Here is an 18,922-nt window from a genome sequence, read left to right on the forward strand (position 1 = left end):
TAGAGGTGGATCTAAAAGACGAGACCAAAAGAGTTCAGGGTGATTTTCACAAACCTTGATCGTGGTATAGCTCTAGAAAAGACAAACATCTAAGCTAGCTATCCACACATCCTGTCCAGCAGGAATCCCCCCCCCCCCCCCCCCCAAAAAAGAAGCACTTTCTTGTGTTAGAATAAGGGACAATTCCAAGGTAACAGAGTGATGCTGAGTTAAACCTAAAAAAAAAAAAAGTTTCCTTTTTCTCTCCAATTTCGTGGCATCTCAATTGGTAGTTACAGTCTTGTCCCATTGCTGCAAATCCCGTATGGACTTGGGAGAGGCGAAGGTTGAGAGCCGTGCGTCCTCCGAAACACGACCCAGCCAAGCCACACTGCTTCTTGACACAATGCCCGCTTAACCCGGAAGTCAGCCGCACCAATGTGTCAGAGGAAACACCGTACACCTGGCTACCGTGTCAGCGTGCATACGCCCAGCCCGCCACAGGAGTCGCTGGAGCGGGATGGGACAAGGAAATCTCAGCTTTTCAAACCTTCTCCTAACCCGGACGATGCTGGGTCTCCCAGTCATGACCAGCTGTGACAGAGCCTGGGATCGAACCCGTGTCTGTAGTGACACTGCGATGCAGGGCCTTAGACTGCTGCGCCACTCGGGAGTTCCCCGCAAATTGAATTTAACAAACAATTGGTCCCCCCCAAAATGTGAATTTCAAAATCCCGATGTGGCCCTTGAGCCAAGTTTTCCCACCCCTTCTATAGACTCAGGCTCGACCCTGGCTTTATAGACACATATATTTATGTCCAATATGACAAACAAGTAGATTAAAGCTGATTGGTCACTCTTTAAGGGACGCAAAATGAGCAGCGACAATCCTGGGGGTGTAAACTCATTGGACTTGGAGACTAGAAGTGTTCCTGGGGGTGTAAACTCAGTGGACTTTGAGACTAGAAGTGTTCCTGGGGGTGTAAACTCTGTGGACTTGGAGACTAGAAGTGTTCCTGGGGGTGTAAACTCAGTGGACTTTGAGACTAGAAGTGTTCCTGGGGGTGTAAACTCTGTGGACTTGGAAACTAGAAGTGTTCCTGGGGGTGTAAACTCAGTGGACTTGGAGACTAGAAGTGTTCCTGGGGGTGTAAACTCTGTGGACTTGGAGACTAGAAGTGTTCCTGGGTAGAATGGACCTTTTACTGCAGCACAACGTATAGAAGATAAGAGTACACACACAAACAACATTGTTGTTTGCTTGAAAAAAAATAAACAAATAATATCTTATAGATATACTTTGAGAGTCTACATACTAGCATTCCCCATACAGTGGGGGCTGGCAGCCTTAGCTCACTATTTGAGAGACAGAGATACTAACGAATACCCACCAATAAACGTCATTCTGGAGCTCAATGTGTTTTGACCAAACTATTATAGGTTTGATAATGATTTATAGGTTTGATACCTCCAAATGAATGGAACATCGATGGGCTCCACATTCGCTCAGAGCTCAGTGCTAAACTTTGTGGGTTGTTTTGAAGAAAGTATTGTGAACAAGGAAAATCAAAAATCTATTTTTGAATAAAGTCCTGAATGAGTGGTATTGATATATTGATGAATTTATTTGCATATGTGTTGGGGGGGGGGGGAGAAGAGCTGTCAGATTTTCTGGCATTACTCAATGACATTGACCCCAATCTCAAATTCACTATTGAATGGGACACTAAATGTGTTCATTACCTCGATATGTGGATTGAGAAATCAAATGGAACTCTGTTTACAACTTACAACAGAAAAAACGGACAGAAATACTCTATTACAAGGGTGACAGCATCCACCCTGAGACATTATGAAGAGGACTTCCAAGAAGCCCGTTTTTCAGAGTATATGCCACTCCACAGAGTACTATCTAGAAAAAGCAGCGAAGATGGACAATAGGGTTCTAAGAGGATACTCTCCACACATTTTAGAAAAATGACAGCCTACTGGGGGTTAACTGCCTTGTTCAAGGACAGAACAACAGATTTTTTACTTGTCGGCTCGGGGATTTGATCTTGCAACCTTCCGGTTACAAGTCCAACACTCTAACCACTAGGCTACCCTGCCGTGTAGATGAAGATCTTAATGTGGCATTGGAGAAAATACGAGATGAACTGCTACAAAAAAAAGACCCACTAGAGTTAAAGAACCCTCTGTAATGTTCACCGCCACATACACTTTGAACTCGCACAAAGTCGGAGATGCTGTCAAGAAAACACTGGCATGTTTTATTCCACGGACCTAGCTTTTGCCAGCTGAATTTAAGAATCCACCACGTATTGTATCGAGGAGAGGTCGCAATTTACGCGATAAATTGGTCCATGCCAACTGCCAGCCACAAAATGTAAATCAGCCAGCCTCTTTTACGCCCTCTTCCAACTGGGAGCTATTAATGCACAGGTTGAACACAGTGCAACAATATGATGAAGTGTGAATGTTTCTGCCACCCACACACAGGAAAACGGTTCCACCACCCATGTTATCTACATGATTACGTGTTCCACCACCCATGTTATCTACATGATTACGTGTTCCACCACCCATGTTATCTACATGATTACGTGTTCCACCACCCATGTTATCTACATGATTACGTGTTCCACCACCCATGTTATCTACATGATTACGTGTTCCACCACCCATGTTATCTACATGATTACGTGTTCCACCACCCATGTTATCTACATGATTACGTGTTCCACCACCCATGTTATCTACATGATTACGTGTTCCACCACCCATGTTATCTACATGATTACGTGTTCCACCACCCATGTTATCTACATGATTACGTGTTCCACCACCCATGTTATCTACATGATTACGTGTTCCACCACCCATGTTATCTACATGATTACGTGTTCCACCACCCATGTTATCTACATGATTACGTGTTCCACCACCCATGTTATCTACATGATTACGTGTTCCACCACCCATGTTATCTACATGATTACGTGTTCCACCACCCATGTTATCTACATGATTACGTGTTCCACCACCCATGTTATCTACATGATTACGTGTTCCACCACCCATGTTATCTACATGATTACGTGTTCCACCACCCATGTTATCTACATGATTACGTGTTCCACCACCCATGTTATCTACATGATTACGTGTTCCACCACCCATGTTATCTACATTATTACGTGTTCCACCACCCATGTTATCTACTTTATTACGTGTTCCACCACCCATGTTATCTACATTATTAAATGTCCATGTGGGCTGTGTGATGTTGGTAAAACCTCTCGTTCTCTCAAAACAGAGAATCTGTGGATACAAAAATTCATAAATCGGGAGAAAGGACAGGGATCATCCAGTCCCAGAACATTTTAATGACCTAAAACAGGACATTTCTACCTTTTAGATTTTGTGGCATAGAGAAAGTCTAGGTATCAGACAGGGGAAGTGATATAAAGAATGTTTGGGGATTTTTCACCCTCCAGACATGATTTCCTCAAGGTCTTAATGATGAAACGCCTACGTATGTGACGTTGTAAATGTCAACATGAATTATGCCCCTATTTCAGGTGACTCTGGTGTTTTTCCTTGCACTGTACACAATGATCTTTTGAAAACTTGCTCGGTAGGTCAAATGTCCTCATTGTGGTGTTTAACACGTTTTATGTATTGTTATATTTGGTAGCACTGATTTGTTTTACCCTCGACTCCATTCGATTGAATGTCTACATAAGGGTGCACTTTTTTTTTTAGCTCACAAAAGCTCTGACGAAGGCCTTGAGACCGGTACGTAAGGCTCAGACGAAGGCCTCAAAGCCCGTACGTAAAGCTCAGACGAATGCCTCGAGACCCGTACGTAAAGCTCAGACGAAGGCCTCAAAGCCCGTACGTAAAGCTCAGACGAATGCCTCGAGACCCGTACGTAAAGCTCAGACGAAGGCCTCAAAGCCCGTACGTAAAGCTCAGACGAAGGCCTCAAAGCCCGTACGTAAAGCTCCGACGAAGGCCTCAAAGCCCGTACGTAAAGCTCAGACGAAGGCCTCAAAGCCCGTACGTAAAGCTCCGACGAAGGCCTCAAAGCCCGTACGTAAAGCTCAGACGAAGGCCTCAAAGCCCGTACGTAAAGCTCAGACGAAGGCCTCAAAGCCCGTACGTAAAGCTCAGACGAAGGCCTCAAAGCCTGTACGTAAAGCTCAGACGAAGGCCTCAAAGCCCGTACGTAAAGCTCAGACGAAGGCCTCAAAGCCCGTACGTAAAGCTCAGACGAAGGCCTCAAAGTCCGTACGTAAAGCTCCGACGAAGGCCTCAAAGCCCGTACGTAAAGCTCAGACGAAGGCCTCAAAGTCCGTACGTAAAGCTCAGACGAAGGCCTCAAAGCCCGTACGTAAAGCTCAGACGAAGGCCTCAAAGTCCGTACGTAAAGCTCAGACGAAGGCCTCGAGGCCCGTACGTAAAGCTTATTAAAGAGCAGTGATACTATCAATAGCAGTGTGCGGGTTTCTTCTTTTTTCTCATTTTATTCAACTGTTACCAGGCACCTGCAAATAAAGATAGCTCAGTGCCTTTTGAACTATGATAACAACTATAAAATATATAGATAATTCTGCACATTTTCGCACTAATTATTCCTAAACAAAGTACGGTCGTGACCAAAAGTTGAGAATGACACAAATATTACTTTCCACAAAGTTTGCTGCTTCAGTGTCTTTAGATATTGTTGTCAGATGTTACTATGGAATACTGAAGTATAATTACAAGCATTTCATAAGTGTCAAAGGCTTTTATGGACAATTACATGAAGTTGATGCAAAGAGTCAATATTTGCAGTGTTGACCCTTCTTTTTCAAGACCTCTGCAATCTAACCCTGGCATGCTGTCAATTAACTTCTGGGCCACATCCTGACTGATGGCAGCTTATTCTTGCATAATCGATGCTTGGAGTTTGTCAGAATTTGTGGGGTTTTGTTTGTCCACCCACCTCTTGAGGATTGACCACAAATTCTCAATGGGATTAAGGTCTGGGGAGTTTCCTGGCCATGGACCCAAAATATTGATGTTTTGTTCCCCGGGCCACTTAGTTGAGCCACTTACTTATCACTTTTGCCTTATGGCAAGGTGCTCCATCATGCTGGAAAAGGCATTGTTCGTCACCAAACTGTTCCTGGATGGTTGGGAGAAGTTGCTGGTACCATTCTTTATTCATGGCTGTGTTCTTAGGCAAAATTGTGAGTGAGCCCACTCCCTTGGCTCAGAAGCAACCCCACACATGAATGGTCTCAGGATGCTTTACTGTTGACACAGGACTGATTCTTCAATATCAGTCTGTCCCTGATGTTTCTCCTGGAGAGAAGTGGCTTCTTTGCTGCCCTTCTTGACACCATACCATCCTCCAAAAGTCTTTGAATCACTGTGCGTGCAGATACACTCACACCGGCCTGCTGCCATTCCTGAGCAAGCTCTGTACTGGTTGTGCCCCGATCCCGCAGTTGAATCAACTTTAGGAGACGGTCCTGGCGCTTGCTGGACTTTCTTGTACGCCCTGAAGCCTTCTTCACAACAATTTAACCGCTCTCCTTGAAGTTCTTGATGATCCGATAAATGGTTGATTTAGGTGCAATCTTACTGGCAGCAATATCCTTGCCTGTGAAGCACTTTTTGTGCAAAGCAATGATGATGGCACGTGTTTCCTTGCAGGTAACCATGGTTGACAGAGGAAGAACAATGATTCCAAGCACCACCCTTCTTTTGAAGCTTCCAGTCTGTTAATCGAACTCAATCAGCATGACAGAGTGATCTCCAGCCTTGTCCTCGTCAACACTCACACCTGTGTTTACTTCTTATGTCTTAGATCCTGCTAACGGGATCGATATGACAACAGCCAGTGAAAGTGCCAAATTCAAAACAACAGAAATCTCATAATTAAAATTCCTCAAACATAGAAGTATTTTACACCATTTTAAAATATAATCTTGTTGTTAATCCCACCAGTGTCCGATTTCAAAAAGGCTTTACGACGAAAGCACACCAAACGATTATGTAAGGTCTGCACCTAGTCACAAAAAAACACAGCCATAGAGAGGAGTCACAAAAAGCAGAAATAGAGATAAAATTAATCACTAACCTTTGATTATCTACAAATATTTATATTCATGAAATCACAAGTGCAATATTGGAAAACACACCTTAGCCTCTTCTTAATCCACCTGTCGTGTCAGATTTTGAAATTATGCTTTACGGCGAAAGCAATCCAAGCGTTTGTGTAAATGTATCGATCTCACGACAAAACATTAAGTACACTTAGCATCAGGTAGCTTGGTCACGAAAATCAGAAAAGCAATCAAATTAATTGTTTACCTTTGATGATCTTCTGATGTTTTCACTCACGAGACTCCCAGTTACACAACAAATGTTCCTTTTGTTCCATAAAGATTATTTTTATATCCAAAATCCCTCAGTTTATTTGTTCAGAAATCCACAGAAAAGAGCGGTCACGACAACGCAGACGAAAATTCCAAATAGTTTCCATAATGTCCACAGAAACACGTCAAACGTTTTTTATAATCAATCCTCAGGTTGTTTTTAAAATATATAATCGATAATATATCAACCGCAAATGTCTTTCACAGTAGGAGAGGGAAAAGCAATACCTATCCAAACTCTGTTGCGCGAGCAAAACTCATGTGACCACTTGACGCGATGTTATCGTTCTGGCTCATTTTTTCAAAATAAAAGCCTGAAACTATGTCTGAAGACTGTTGACACCTTGAGGAAGCGATAGGATAAGGAATCTGGTTCATATCACTTTAAATCCAGCAAAGGGAGGCTATGGAACATGGAGTTTTCAAAATAGAAGCCACTTCCTGTTTTGATTTTCCTCAGGGTTTCGCCTGCAATATCAGTTCTGTTATACTCACAGACAATATTTTGACAGTTTTGGAAACTTTAGAGTGTTTTCTATCCAATACTAATAATAATATGCATATATTAGCAACTGAGACTGAGGAGCTGGCCGTTTACAATGGGCACCTTTTCATCCAAGCTACTCAATACTGCCCCTGCAGCCATAAAAAGTTAATGCAACCGCTGTGTCAGAGTTCAAAAAGGTTTTACCAAAAAAAAAGTCACACACTGCAATAATCTGAGTAAAGCGCTCAGACAACAAAACAAGTCATACAGATATCCGCCATGTTGTGGAGTCAACAGAAGTCAGAAATAGCATTATAAATATTCACTTACCTTTGATGATCTTCATCAGAATGCACTCCCAGGAATCCCAGTTCCCAGTTGATTTGTTCAATAAAGTCCATCATTTATGTCCAAATACCTCCTTTTGTTAACGCGTTCAGCCCAGTAATCCAAATTCATGAGGCGCGAGCAGACAAAGTCAAAAAATTCCGTTACAGTCCGTAGAAACATGTCAAACAATGTATAGAATCAATCTTAAGGATGTTTTTATCATAAATCTGCAATAATGTTCCAACAGGAGAATTCCTTTGTCTGTAGAAATGCAATGGAACGCAAGCTAACTCACGTGAATGCGCGTGGTCAGCTCATGGCACTCTGGCAGACCTCCACAGTAGAAGCATCAAACAAGGTTCTAAAGACTGTTGACATCTAGTGGAAGCCTTAGGAAGTGCAATATGACCCCCATAGACACTATATATTCGATAGGCAATGACTTGAAAAACTCCAAACCTCACATTTCCCACTTCCTGGTTGGATTTTTTTTCAGGTTTTTGCCTGCCATATGAGTTCTATTATACTCACAGACATCATTCAAACAGTTTTAGAAACTTCAGCGTGTTTTCTATCCAAATCTACTAATAATATGCATATATTAGGAACTTGGCATGAGTAGCAGGCAGTTTACTCTGGGCACCTTATTCATCAAAGCTACTCAATACTGCCCAAAGCCATAAGAAGTTAACGAAAGAATCACTGACAGGATGTCAGCTGGTCCTTTTGTGGCAGGGCTGAAATGCAATCGAAATGTTTTTTGGGGATTCAGTTCATTTGCATGGCAAAGAGAGACTTTGCAATTAATCGGATCACGTTTCATAACATTCTGGAGTATATGCAAATTGCCATCATACCAACTGAGTCAGCAGATTTTGTGAAAATTTATATTTGTGTCATTCTCAAAACGTTTGGCCACGACTGTATACACAGATAGGAAGAGATGCCCAACTTGGCTGCAAATCTGTGTCCCTCGAGCAGGTGGCGTTTTCTCGTTGTTTTGCCCACCAAGCAAGGAGTTTTTGTATGGAGGTCAATGAGAGTGAGTCGAATTTGGTCAACAACAAAAAAGCAATGGCTTATTTGCTACACAAGGTTTATTTGATCGAATAGAGTTTTCGTAATGTTTAAGTAGTTTTCGAGTGCACTGATATAAGTAGGACACTATTTTGGAGTCGAGATGGCTATGCATATTCATGGCATGAGGCTAGTAGCATAAATAAAATCAAATGTTATTGGTCACACATGCACATGGTCAGCAGATGTTATTACGAGTGTAGCAAAATTCTTATGCTTCTAGTTCCGAAAGTGCAGCAATATCTAACAAGTAATCTAACAATTCCACAACAACTACCTAATACACACAAATCTAAGTAAAGAGATGGAATATATACATATAAATATACGGATGAGCAATGACCGAGCGGCATAGGCAAGATGCAATAGATGGTATAAAATACAGTATATACATATGAGATGAGTAAATGCAAGATCTGTAAACACTATTAAAGTGGCATTATTAAAGTGACATAGCATCTCGAATCCATTGAATACAGGCGGTTGACGTCAACAACCCTCATCAAATATTCAAAAACGGATTACAATAATGAGATGTATCCACCAATTCAAAGAAAGGATAGGGGAGGAGCTAGACAGCCCACCGTGCCGCTTTGTGGACAACCACTCCCATTACTAGAGCGGAGAGACATGCATCATCTCAGTATATACATAATGTTTGAATGAAAAAAGAAATAAGAAATACCCACATTATTTCCTTTTTAGGATCCTGATTATCCACCCCACAGTGGGTGGCGGAATGCACATCCGATTGTTGAGAACGCCATTATACCATAGAAGAAGATCTGTGACCCCGAAATACTTCGTTACTTTTCCCCGCTTCACAGCTGCATTATTTTTTGATGGAAACCCGAATGTTGCTTCTTATGACGACATTCCTTATTCATTTGCTTGAAAAAGTAATGGGAAAGGGACCATGCATTGATCATCACAATATGTATATTGTAATGAAACAGGATGGGAGCAGGACTCGAACCCTCGACCTTCTAGCCCCGAAGTCCAGCGCGCTATCGACTGTGCCGCAAAAGCATTCTCAAGCGGCAGAGACGATATCCGCGTTTATAAACACAGGGTCGTTACAATATTTATATTTTTGAGAACTTTTACTTCACTACATTTCTAAAGAAAAGTATGTACTATTTACTCCATACAGTTTCCCTGACACCCAAAAGTACTCATTACATGTTGAATGCTTAGCAGGACATGAAAATGGTCCATTTCCACACACTTATCAAGAGCACGTCCCTGGTCATCCCTCCTACCTAAATCTGGCGGATTCACTAAACACAAATGCTTCGTTTTTAAATTATGTCTGAGTGTTGGGGTGTGTCCCTAGCATTACATTTACTTTTGATACTTAAGTATATTTAAAACCAAATACTTTTAGACGTTTACTCAAGTAGTATTTTACTGGGTGACTTTTATTTGAGTCATTTTCTATTAAGATATCTTTACTTTTACTCAAGTATGACAACCACTTTTTTTTTCAATCACTGCGTCGAATTTATCGAACGTGCATGCGTAGGTGTATACGTGGACGGCTTGGCAGAAATTGTAGCTGAAGGTTGAATTTTTGTTGCACAAATATCCAGATGATGCTGCGTACCATTTTGCGCAATGAGACTATAGGTTTGTTCAAGGGATTAACTGTTTGCATAAACCGGTAGCCGGGAAGTCATAATTTTGCGAGCTAGCTACCTAGATAGGTGAGTTATACAACATATTTAGTTTAGCTATCTGTGGCTAAACAATGAGCAGCCGGTTAGCCTATTCCTTGGTACAGTCACTTTACTCACGATGAGTAGACAGCTGGCTAACTATGAAATGAAATGGTCACTTCAACAGTGACCCTGAAATAAAGTTAGCATGTTAGCTAGCTACACAAACGGGTTGGACGGGAGATGTGTTGCTAACTGGCTAACAGCTAACTAGCTGGGGGAACAACAAAACCAGGCCGCTGAAACCAGTGCGGTTTCATCCTGGAATGCGTTGGTTTACAGACCGTGTTACAAGCATAATTAAAACAAATAATAATCATTAGCAATAGGTTACCTGGAACTGATTTCCTGTTTGGCTGAAAATAATTGGAAATGGTGAGGTCTCGTAGAGCAGCGGAAACAATGTATCCACTTTCCGAGTGAGTTTGGTCTGGATTATGAGATGCGGCAGGAAATGTTCGTGAGCGTCGTATCAGCGTAGTGTTTGTACATGTTTTGTTAGCCTCTTTGACAGACAGAAGTCAGGCCAAACAAATGCACATATTATTTTATAAAATAAATTACAATGACGGCATCCCCTAAACTGCCTGACAGATTTGTACCTTTTCGACTCAGGGATTCGAACCAGCAACCTTCCGGTTACTAGTCTAACGCTCTAACCACGAGGCTACCTGTCGCCCCAAAACAACAAAAACAAGACAGCTTTTATTACATTATATTTCTATCTGCAGTGTGATGTTATATTATTACAACAGTCAGTGTACAGCGTCTGTTATCCTTAATTTATTATCATCATGTTACTATACTGACTTGTCATCGATAAAGACAATCTACCAACATAATACACTTTCAGTGAAGAAGAGGACACAGACAGTTGGAACTGTTTGTATTTATAATTCAGTTGAAGAATAGTTGACAACATTTTACAGTTTACAAGCAGATCATGGCATAACAACACACTCATATTGTTAACTTTGGATGTCAATTAGAGGTCTTCAAGGTCCGGGTGGACCCAATATAGCCAAGACCCGGGCCGTTCTGGTCTGAAATTCTAACTTGTCCCTCGGGTCAGGGTGGGTCCTGTTTGATTGTCATCGGATCTCGGGTCTATGTAACTACAGCTGATAGATCCGAATGGACCAAAGGCTCTGCATAGTCTATATTTATTTTACGCTAATACGGTGAAATGATTGATTTATAGAAGGTCTAGCCAACATACACTGAACAAAAATATAAACGCAACTTGCAAAGTGTTGGTCCCATGATTCCTGAGCTGGAATAAAAGATCCCAGAAATGTTCCATAAGCACCAAAAGCTTATTTCTCTCAAAATGTTGTGCACAAATTAGTTTACATCCCTGTTAGTGAGCATTTCTCTTTTGCCAAGATAATCCATCTACCTGACAGGTGTGGAATATCAAGAATCAGATTAAACAGCATGATCATTACAGAGGTGAACCTTGTGCTGTGGACAATAAAAGGCCACTGTTTTGAGGTAGCGTGCAATTGGCATGATGACTGCAGGAATGTCCACCAGAGCTGTTGCCAGAGAAACAAATGCTAATTTCTATACCATAAGATGCCAATGTCATTTTAGAGAATTTGGCAGTATGTCCAAACAGACTCACAACCGCTGACCATGTGTATGGTTTTCTGATGTCAATGTTGTGGTGTTAGTATGTTAGCATTGGGGTTATGGTACGGGCAAGCATAAACTACAGACAATGAACAAAATTGCATTTTATAGATGGCAATTTGAATGCTCAGAGATACCGTGACGAGATCCCAAGGCCCATTGCTGAGCCATTCATCCGTCGGCCATCACCTCATGTTTCAGCATGACAATGCACGGCAACATGCCGCAAGGATCTGTATGTAGGAGAGTTAAAACGGCTATTCCATCAAACTTCAAATTATTAGAATAGTACATAACGCAGAAAATAACATCCAGGTTAAGGGTCAGAGGCCCAAGCCCGTGACCAGGAATGTTCCAAATTCAGACTGAAGGAGGAGTCAGGAACTTTACTTTTGGTTTCTATTTAATTTGTTGAACTACTAGTACTACCTGTTAATGTTAAGGAAGTAGCTACAGTAGTACTGTCTGTTAATGTTAAGGAAGTAGCTACAGTAGTACTGCCTGTTAATGTTAAGGAAGTAGCTGCAGTAGTACTGCCTGTTAATGTTAAGGAAGTAGCTTCAGTAGTACTGTCTGTTAATGTTAAGGAAGTAGCTACAGTAGTACTGCCTGTTAATGTTAAGGAAGTAGCTGCAGTAGTACTGCCTGTTAATGTTAAGGAAGTAGCTTCAGTAGTACTGTCTGTTAATGTTAAGGAAGTAGCTACAGTAGTACTGTCTGTTAATGTTAAGGAAGTAGCTTCAGTAGCTGGATGATATTTACAAAAAAAATATCTTTAGAATCGGACCCTTTTTGAATTTTTGGCCGAAAATTACATACCCACAGAGGGCCAACCAACTTACTGGTAGAGAATGCAGTGATGACATCACAGAGGGCCAACCAACTTTCTGGTAGAGAATGCAGTGATGACATCACAGAGGGCCAACCAACTTTCTGGTAGAGAATGCAGTGATGAGTACTAAAACTGTCTCCCGTAATAAAGAGCAGTGCGCTATGATAAACTGCATCTAACTGCATTGTTACATTACAGCCTTGTTCTAAAATGGATAAATAAAACAATTCCTAGCAATTTAGACACAATAATACACAATAATGACAAAGCGAAAACAGGTTTTATAGAAACCTTTGCAAATGGATAAAAATAAATAAATAATGGAAATACCTTGTTTACATAAGTATTCAGACCCTTTCCTTTGGGACTCGAAATTGAGCTCAGGTGCCTCCTGTTTCCATTGATCATCCTTGAGATGTTTCTACAACTTGATTGATTGGACATGAGTTGGAAAGGCACACACCTGTCTATATACAGCGCATTTAGAAAGTATTCAGACAACTTCTTAAACATTTTGTTACATTACAGCCTTATTCTAAAATGGATTCAATTGTCGTCCCCCCCCTCATCAATCTACACACAATACTCTAATCCATAATGACATCACAATACCCCGTAATGACATCACAATACTCTAATCCATAATGACAAAACAAGAATAGTTGAGACATTTTTGCTAATTTATTACAAATAAAAAACAGACATATCACATATACATAAGTATTCAGACCCTTAACTCAGTACTTTGTTGAAGCACCTTTGACAGCGATTACAGCCTCAAGTCTTCTTGGGTTTGACGCTACACGCTTGACACACCTGTATTTGCAGAGTTTCCCCCATTCTTCTCAGCAGATCCTCTCAAGCTCTGTCAGGTTGGATGGGGAGCGTCGCTGTACAGCTATTTTCAGGTCTCTCCAGAGATGTTCGATCGGGTTCATGTCCGGACTTTTGGCTGGGCCACTCAAGGACATTCAGAGACTTGTCCCGAAGCCACTCCTGCGTTCTCTTGGCTGTGTGCTTGGGGTTGTTGTCTTGTTGGAAGATGAACCTTCACCCCAGTTTGAGGTCCTGAGCACTCTGCAGCAGGTTTTCATCAAGGATCACTCTATATGTTGCGCCATTCATCTTCCCTCGATCCTTACTAATCTCCCAGTCCCTCCCACTGAAAAACATACCCACAGCTGCCACCACCATGCTTCACCATATGGATGGTATTGGCCATGTGATGAGCGGTGCCTGGTTTCCTTTCATCAGACTAGAGAATCAGGCTTCTCATGGTCTGAGAGTCCTTTAGGTGCCTTTTGGCAAACTCCAAGTGAGGCTCTCATGTGTGTTTTACTGAGAAGTGGCTTGCTTCTGGCCATTCTACCATAAAAGGCCTGAATGCTGCAGAGATGGTTGTCCTTCTGGAAGGTTCTCCCATCTCTACAGGGAAGCTCTGTCAGAGTGAGGGCTGTGGAGGTCATGACATTTTGTCAGCCGGTGATTGTCAAGCAAATAACTGCCGGTCTCACGGTAATTGATCGTTAATTAACAAACACATTTCGCATCTCCACACGCAGCCTACAAGCCACTGATGTAGACCTTTGGAAAATCTACATTTTAAAAAGTCTAATACATCCATTTAACGTAGTAGTCTACATCACAATAAATCCGTTATTTATTTTAGACAGGTCTGAAGAAACACGATATGAATAAAATGTAGTCAGAAGAACAGAATACCATACTCTGAGTTGTCCTTACGTTGGGTCCTGATATGGCTGTGGGCTACACTAGTTCATTTTAGCAGACAAGATTTGCTTAGAAATCCGTGGCATTATTTTTTTTTAAATTATTTTATAGTATGACGAATACAATTGAACACAGCTTAGTAAAATAGCAAGGATATTTTCTACAAACAATTTAAAAAAGGAAGTGCGCACATGCGTCTACTCTGTGTTGAGCGGTTAACACAGGATCCTGTCCTCCTAATATGCTTCATGTAGAGTTACTTATGCAACTTTAGTTGTGATACAAACGTTGGGATATATGTTCTGATTTTTTAATACATTCTAAGCCTGCATGATGGGTCTCTAATGACGATTTGAAAAATAGTCGCAAGCTGCACACACTTCATCAGTCTCTCATTAAACATTTTGACAAGCACTTGATAATATTCTCATCAGGCCTCGAATTTCCCGGGCGACGTCCCCCCCTTGTGTGGCCGTAAATACATCACGGTGCCCTTGGGCTGAATATAACAATTATAATTCCCTTCTCCCAGCTGCCGTTCGCCGAAGCACTTCTCTCACATGGCTCTCTCAGACATCTACATTACTATCAGCCAACGCCCATCACGTGATCTGGTCCTTCTCACAAGAATTTCAGCTGAGAACTAGGCTACAAGTGAAGACAGATACATCGGGGGGACGGAACTGCCCCTCTTTTTCGAATTCCGAGGCGCATATTGAAGAAGTTAGAACGGTACACATTTAGCCTACTTTACGTCAACCAACAAGATGAGTAGGCCTAACAAACAGCAAAAGCACTTGCCTATGTCAATTTACTATCCCCCATAGTACAAGGCCTGTGGGCTGGGCTTCATGAGGTGTGCGACTATGATTTTAAAAAGTCACACAAACAAAAAGCCATTTCTGTTTCTTGCCTTGCCCAGCTCGTGCAGCATCATCCACAAGTGGAAACACATCATCCACAAGTGGAAACACATCATCCACAAGTGGTAACACATCATCCACAAGTGACAACACATCATCCACAAGTGACAACACATCATCCACAAGTGACAACACATCATCCACAAGTGACAACACATCATCCACAAGTGACAACACATCATCCACAAGCTAACATTGTCACCTATCAGACTATTCTTGATTTTAAAGTTGTCTTTACATTTATAAAATAATATGTGTGAAATTAGTTTAGTTTTGATTTAGAATGGACCATTATCATGAAGTGTTTGATTAGATGTTGGATTACATTTGCATTGATCCCAGAGTGATTAGAGGGACAACAGAGTGCTGAGTACCAGGCAGTTAACCTGTTGTTACTCTAGGGGCAGTATTTGAATTTTTGGAAAAAAAACTTTCCCGTTTTAAACAAGATGCTAGAATATGCATATAATTGACAGCTAGAATATGCATATAATTGACAGCTTTGGATAGAAAACACTCTAACGTTTCCAAAACTGTAAAGATATTGTCTGTGAGTATAACAGAACTGATGTTGCAGGCGAAAGCCTGAGAAAAATCCAATCCGGAAGTGCCCCATATTTTGAAAGCGCTGCATTCCAATGAGTCCCTATTGAGCTGTGAATGAATATCAACCAGCTTACGCTTTCTACGTATTCTACGTGTTCCCCAAGGTGTCTACAGCATTGTGACATAGTTTTATGCATTTATGTTGAAGAATACCCGTAGGGGTTCTACATTGCGCAAGTGGTCACATGATGCTCCCGGAGAAAATCTTGCGTAAAGTACAGAGGTAGCCATCATTCCAATCGCTTCTACTGAGAAACCAATTGTCCCGGTGGATATATTATTGAATAGATATTTGAAAAACACCTTGAGGATTGATTCTAAACAACGTTTGCCATGTTTCTGTCGATATTATGGAGCTAATTTTGAAAATGTTTCGGTGTTGTTGTGACCGCAATTTCCGGTCGATTTTCTCAGCCAAACGTGAAAAACAAACGGAGCTATTTCGCCTACAAAAATAATATTTTGGGAAAAAAATAAACTTTGGCTATCTACCTGGGAGTCTCATGAGTGAAAACATCCGAAGCTCATCAAAGGTAAACGATTTAATTTGATTGCTTTTCTGATTTCCGTGACAAGGTTGCCTGCTGCTAGCAAGGCATAATGCTATGCTAGGCTATCGATAAACTTACACAAATGCTTGTCTAGCTTTGGCTGTAAAGCATATTGTGAAAATCTGAGATGACAGGGTGATTAACAAAAGGCTAAGCTGTGTTCCAATATATTTCACTTGTGATTTTCATGAATAGGAATATTTTCTAGGAAGATTTATGTCCGTTGCGTAATGCTAATTAGTGTCAGATGATGACAACGGTCCCGTTCACGGGATGGGGTGTCACTAGAGATTTTTAAGCAAGTTTTGTAGGCTACTAATGACCATCGGCTGCATCAGAGCTCGGAGAAGCCTAATTACTGTGACTAAATGGTCACGTGGAATTTGACTGCCATCATGAACCCCAGTGTGGCGATAATACGGTTACCGTAACGTTCTGGTCACCTCCCAGACCAAGGCCCTTCTCCCCGATTGCTCAGTTTTGCCGGGCGGCCAGCTCTAGGAAGAGTCTTGGTGGTTCCAAACTTCTTCCATTTAAGAATGATGGAGGCCACTGTGTTCTTGGGGACCTTCAATGCTGCAGAAATTTTTTGGTACCCTTCCCCAGATCTGTGCCTCGACACAATCCTGTCACGGAGCTCTACGGACAATTCCTTCGACCTCATGGTTTGGTTTTTGCTCTGACATGCACTGTCTACTACACCACTTTTGTCTTCCTCTCCCTCAACTTCTCTCTTTTCCTCCACATTGATGTCCCTCTCACCCTCCTCTTCTTGGACAATTACATTGAAAGCACAGGCAGGCTTCCCTCCAATGGGTATTCTCTCATGATTTTTAAGATTTCTTAGCTGAGTGAATCCCTCCCCACACTGGGTGCAGTGGTAAGGCTTCTCTCCACTGTGTGATCTCTGATGATTCTTTAGGCCTCCTGCTACACGAAAATTCTTTCCACACAGAGAGCAGTGGTAAGGCTTCTCCCCTGTATGTATTCTCTCATGTTCCTTAAGGCTTCCAGAATGATTGAAGCTCTTCGCACATTGGGTGCAGTGGTAAGGCTTCTCTCCACTATGTACTCTCTCATGTCTCTTAAGGTTTACTTTCTCACTGAAACTCTTCCCACATGCTGAGCAGTCAAAAGGTTTTTCTCCAGTGTGTACTCTTTGATGATTCTTTAGGTTAGTTGAGGAACTGAAACTCTTCTCACATTGAGGACACGAATAACTCCCACAACCAGGTGGTAGTACTGATTCTGTGGAACTGGGCTCGTTGACTGAGTCTGGGTTGGGGATCTCTCCTGTAAGAATATGAACAGATATAGGGTAAGAAACAGACAGAGGAACAAAGGCTTTAAGTTTAGCAATGTAGGATTCAACAGTCATTAGGAATACCAGAGTATTGAAAGAAATACTTTGCAAGGGGCTTGTTGCATTGCATCGCACATAGATCAAGCCATTGTGAAATTACAATGCATTTTTTTATTTAACCTTTATTTAACCAGGTAGGCTAGTTGAGAACAAGTTCTCATTTACAACTGCGACCTGGCCAAGATAAAGCAAAGCAGTGCGATACAAACAGCAACACAGAGTTACACATGGAATAAACAGGTGTGCAGTCAATAACACAATAGAAAAAAAGAAAGTCTACATACAGTGTGTGCAAATGACGTGAGGAGGTAAGGCAATACATAGGCCACAGTAGCTATGTAATAACAATTTAGCAGATTAACACTGGAGTGATAGATGAGCAGATGATGATCTGCAAGTAGTGATACTGGTGTGCAAAAGAGCAGAAAAGTAAATAAAAACAATATGAGGATGAGGTAGGTAGATTGGGTGGGCTATTTACAGATGGACTATGTACAGCTGCAGCGATTGGTTAGCTGCTCAGATAGCTGATGTTTAAAGATAGTGAGGGAACTGTAAGTCTCCATCTTCAGCTATTTTTTGCATTTCGTTCCAGTCACTGGCAGCAGAGAACTGGAAGGAAAGGCGGCCAAAGGAGGTGCTGGCTTTGGGGATGAACAGAGAGATATACCTGCTGGAGCGCGTGGGTGTTGTTATCGTGACCAGTGAACTGAGGTAAGGTGGAGCTTTACCTAGCATAGATTTATAGATGACCTGGAGACAGTGGGTCTGGCGACGAATATGTTGCGAGGGCCAGCCGACGAGAGCATACAGGTCACAATGGTGGGTGGTATAAGGTGCTTTAGTAACAAAACGGATGGCAGATGATAAACTGCATCCAGTTTGCTGAGTAGAGTATTGGAAGCTATTTTGTAGATGACATCGCCAAAGTCGAGGATCGGTAGGATAGTCAGTTTTACTAGGGTAAGTTTGGCGGCGTGAGTGAAGGAGGCTTTGTTGCGAAATAGAAAGCCGATTCCGGATAACAGGCCCTCCGATTGAACACACTGAACTCTGTCTGCGAAGCAGTTGGTGAACCAGGCGAGGCAGTCATTTGAGAAATCAAGGCTATTGAGTCTGCCGATAAGAACACGGTGATTGACAGAGTCGAAAACCTTGGTCAGATCGATGAAGATGGCTGCACAGTACTGTCTTTTATCGGTGGCGATTATGATATCGTCTAGGACCTTGAGCGTGGCTGAGGTGCACACATGACCAGC

The 18,922-nt window shown here is 41.9% G+C and overlaps 2 protein-coding genes across 4 annotated transcripts in view; both read right to left on the reverse strand.

Moving 5' to 3' along the window:
* The window catches only part of LOC110487311 (zinc finger protein 345-like), a 59,681-nt gene extending 49,255 nt beyond the window's left edge, over positions 1–10,426 (reverse strand). Inside the window, exon 1 of the mRNA XM_036948543.1 lies at positions 10,357–10,426. The gene's annotated coding sequence lies outside the window, so the exon portion shown is untranslated. The remainder of the gene's footprint in view (positions 1–10,356) is intronic.
* LOC110487164 (zinc finger protein 345) overlaps positions 1–18,922 on the reverse strand; it is a 54,928-nt gene that overhangs the window by 25,000 nt on the left and 11,006 nt on the right. The window lies entirely within an intron of this gene.

Source organism: Oncorhynchus mykiss, chromosome 17 (genome assembly GCF_013265735.2).
Source record: "Oncorhynchus mykiss isolate Arlee chromosome 17, USDA_OmykA_1.1, whole genome shotgun sequence".
In the NCBI taxonomy this organism is placed as follows: Eukaryota; Metazoa; Chordata; class Actinopteri; order Salmoniformes; family Salmonidae; genus Oncorhynchus; species Oncorhynchus mykiss.